The following is a 4,350-nucleotide window of genomic DNA, read 5'->3' on the forward strand; positions in this document are numbered from 1 at the left end:
CCAATATTTCACCCCCAAGTGATAGTCAAAAGAAAATTTTACCTCATATTTGGAGCAGTGGCGTTGTTCAGATATTATCTTCTGCAGCCTGTTGGAATGGAAGTTTTCTTGAAAAAAAGTAAGTGACTTAGTCTGAAAAAAACCCACATCTGATGCAAACACTTACCAAAAGGTGAAAAAGACTTTTTCTTTTTGACAGTAGTTGGGTTTAATTCAGTGAAAAAACTGATGCTCTCCACAAAAATTGGATTGCCTAAGAATGATGAATGAGAGGAGATCAGGAAGGACAATGCTGAATCACGCCTGTTTGGCAGAGAAGCAGATTGCTAATGAGAAAGACTATATCTCAGGAAGAATTGGTGTAATTCAAAGTCAGAATTTCAGGATATTCTAAAATGTTAGCCCCAAGATCTGTGCTTTACTGTTAGTAAACTCTTAATCTTTAAATAATTTCCTTGTTTTCTTTGGTTTGCTTTACCATTTTGTTTTTTCTTTTCTCAAAAGGAGTAAGTTTAGGGAAGAGTTCCAAAGAAACTTAGTGGCTTCTTGGATTCCAGTTCAGCCCAGCTCACTGGGAAATTATATTTGAGGCTGAGCTCCACAGGCAACAAATAGAACATTTGTTTGGTTGTATTCCTTCTGCAAATATCCCTCTCAAGAACATGATTCATCAAAAGAGTTTTGTCATGGGTTTGGATCTTTGATGCTACCAAATCCTGATCATCTGTCAGTCCTTTTCTGCCAGTAATCAGACTAATGAGACTTGAAGATGAGTATGTTGGTCAGCTGTCCATTACTGTAACAAATAATCAGTAGTCAAACGTAAAATAGGAGAGGTTTATTTTGACTCGTGGTTTAAATGATTTTTAGTCCATGGGCAGTTGGCTACATTGCTTTTGGTCTCATGGTGAGGAAGCATAGTAGGAGAGTGTAACAGAGGAAGCTACTCACCTCTTGGTGGCCAGGAAGCAAAAGAGAGAGAAAGGAAGGGGTTGGGGTCCTAATATTCTCTTTAAGGCATGGCCCCAATGACTTAACTTTATTCCAGTTGACTTCATCTCCTGAAGGTTCTACCACTCCCAGTAGCACCACAGGCTGGGGACAAAATCTTCAATGCATATATCTTTGGGGGACATTCTCAAGATCCACACTATAGGGTTCAGAACAAATTGGATGGATGGATCAGAGGGGATATACTGTGGAAATTGATTCATATGATTATGGAGGCTGAGATGACATTCCTGATGTGCCTTCTGCAAGCTACAGAACTAGGGAAGCTAGTAGACTGGTTCAGTCTCAGGCTTTAGAACCAGGGAAGCTGATGGAATAATTCTAAGTCTGAGGCTGAAGGCCTTACAACCTGGGAAGCCTTTGGTATAAGGCCCAGAGACCAAAGAACCTGGAGTTTGGCTATGGAAGGGCAGAAGAAGAAGGTTGTCTTAGTTCCAGAATAGAGAGACAGTGAATTTGCCTTTCTTCTGCCTTTTTGTTCTGTTTGGGTCCTTAGCCAATTGGATGGTGCCTGCCCACATTGGTTGATGGTGAATTTTCCTTACAAAGTTCACCGATTCAAAAGCCAGTCTCTTCCAGAAACTCTTACAAACATACCCAGAAATAGTGCTTTACCAGTTACCATCCCATAATCCAGTCAAATTGACATCTAAAATTAACCAGACACAACCCAACAAATGGTCACTTCAGAAACTCTCTGCAGTTACAGTTAGATATTTCAGTCAGTTACTCATATATTAGGGCAGCTGGAATGGGATCATTCAATTCATTTCATGTTTAATAATTAAGCTTTTCTTCTAGTGAAAGGTATTCTCGATTATGCTGATGTTGGTCTTTTAGAGCAGCAGTTCTCAACCAGTGTGGCTTTGTTCCCTAGGGGACATTTGGCAATGTCTGCTGACGTTTGTGGTTGTTGCAGTGGAGAGGTGTGTTTTCTTGGATATAGTGGGAAGAGGCCAGGGATGCTGCTAAACATCATACAGTCCCACCTGACCAACATGGAGTTGTTTGGCTCCCAGAGTCAGTGACAATCAAGGGTGAAAACCCTATTCTAGAAGGATAGCTTTTATGAAGATTGGGAATAGCTTTTGTCCAGACTTCTTGGGTTATTCATCCATAGATCATGTATTCATTACAGTTGTGGGTAAAGGTTTTTAAAAAACTGACATTTGTGCTATTTCAGAAAGGCTGCTCTTCTAGTATATGCATAGGAAACCAATTTCATAAATCAGTATATACATATAGATAAAGGATTTTGTTTTTTCTTAACAGCATAGTAGAAAGTACCTCTAAGTATATGTAAGGTTACATTTGGAACACCAGAATTAGTTTGGGACAGACTTATTTTTAGAACAATAAAAGGTCCAACAAAGAAAGTCTAAGAAATTCCTCTTGGTTTGACCATTTAAGTTGTGATATGTATGATTTTCTTCAGTGTTAGAAAACATATCTTCAGAAATTGTAACAGAACTGTCAGAAAAGTGCTAAAACTTTCTGCATGTGTTGATTATTAATAAACAGAAGCCTGTTTTCAAATATCTCTTTTGTAAATTAATAAATGCAGTATGTTCAAGAGTAGGAATTTAAGAGACATTCTCTAAGTCTCTGAAAGGCTGACTGTTTAAGGTTGGAAAAATGATTTCATTGTCAGGAAGTTAAAAACATTTGCTATGAAATTAGTTTTTGGGTGAACGTAATTGTATCCCTTCTGTTAACCGAGAGAGACATTAACTTTGCATTTGTTGTAGATCAGATTGTTATGTTAAATGCATTAAGGAATTTCAGGAAGAAGGTTGTGCTTGCCTTTTGTGATGAGTGGGCCAGTTTGCACAGGCAATGTTTTTCTTCATCTAACCACAGCATCTACAACTAGACCAGAGAAAGACAAAAAACACAAAAAGTAAATCTAGGAATTAATGTTTGTTTATGAACTTCAAGGTTGTCTCGGCCTGACATGGTTGTTCTTATTCTTTGACTTGTAGGGAAAACATTCCTTGAAAATTTAAAATCATTTTGAAAAAGGTATTATTGTGAAGATATTCTGTTGGGCTTCCCCAAAGTATGATATTCTTTTGGATTTTTGTCTGCCAGGTCAAATTTAAATCTGATCAGAATGGACAAAGCATTTTATCTACTTGTTTTATGATTTTTATTAGTGTGTTTGCTATGGGATGATGATGATGGTGATGATTATGATTATGATTATTATATTTTTCTGTTCTGTTTTGTTTAGGATTGATGAACATTTTAAAACAAGTCCCAAAATCCCTGGGATTGATCTGAATTCAACTAGGGTATTATTTGAGAAATTAATGAACTCTCAGCACTCCATGATTCTAGAACAGGTATGTTTCTTACATTTATAAAGTGTATTTAAAAAAATTTTTTTAAATTTGTTTTAATTAGTTATACGTGGCAGTAGAATGCATTTATGCACTTTGATATATCATACATAGATGGGATATAATTTCTCATTTTTTCTGAGTGTACATGTTGTAGAATCATATTGGTTGTGCAGTCAGTCACATATATACATAAAGTAATAATGTCTGTTTCATTCTACTGTCTTTCCTATCCCCACATTCCCTCCTCTCCCCTTCCTTCACTTCTCTTTTCCTAATCTAAGGTAACATCATTCTTCTCTAGTGCTCCCTGCTTTATTGTGAATTACCATCTGCATATTAGAGAAAATATTTGGCCTTTGGTTTTTTGGGATTGGTTTGTTTCATTTACCTGATAGTCTTCACTACCATCCATTTACTGGTGAATGTTATAATTTTGTTTGTTTTTTTTGTGGTGCTGGGGATTGAACCCAGGTCCTTGTGCATGCAAGGCAAGCACTCTACCAACTGAGTTATATCCCCAGCCCGAATATCATGACTTTATTCTTCTTTATGGCTGAGTAATACTCCATTGTGTATATATACCAGATTTCTTTATCCATTCATCTGCTGAAGGGCCAACCTAGGTTGGTTCCATAGTTAAATCATTGTGAATTGAGCTGCTATAAACATTGATGTGGCTGTCTCACTGTAATATGCTGATTTTAAGTCCTCTGGATTTAAATCAAAGAATGGGATAGCTGGGTGAAATGGTGATTTCATTCCAAGTTTTCTGAGGAGTCTTTATACTGCTTTCCATAGTGGTTGTACCAATTTGCAGTCCCACCAGCAATGTATGAGTATACCTTTAAAATGCATTTTTTTCAATTGAATAATTGAACTTTTAAGAAAAAAAATGGACTGCAGAATATATTTAAGTGGTAGAATGCTCACATAGCGTGTGTGAGGCTCTGGGTTTGAACCTCAGCACTGCCAAAAAAAAAAAAAAAAAAAAAAA

The 4,350-nt window shown here is 36.8% G+C and overlaps 1 long non-coding RNA gene across 1 annotated transcript; it reads left to right on the forward strand.

Moving 5' to 3' along the window:
* Positions 1-31: 31 nt before the first annotated feature.
* LOC125614786 lies at positions 32-3,356 on the forward strand. Its single transcript, XR_007345351.1, has 2 exons — positions 32-118; positions 3,245-3,356. It is a non-coding gene; the product is annotated as an uncharacterized LOC125614786 (long non-coding RNA).
* The last annotated feature ends 994 nt before the right edge of the window (positions 3,357-4,350 follow it).

This window comes from Marmota marmota, unplaced genomic scaffold (genome assembly GCF_001458135.2).
Source record: "Marmota marmota marmota unplaced genomic scaffold, marMar, whole genome shotgun sequence".
Lineage (NCBI taxonomy): Eukaryota > Metazoa > Chordata > Mammalia > Rodentia > Sciuridae > Marmota > Marmota marmota.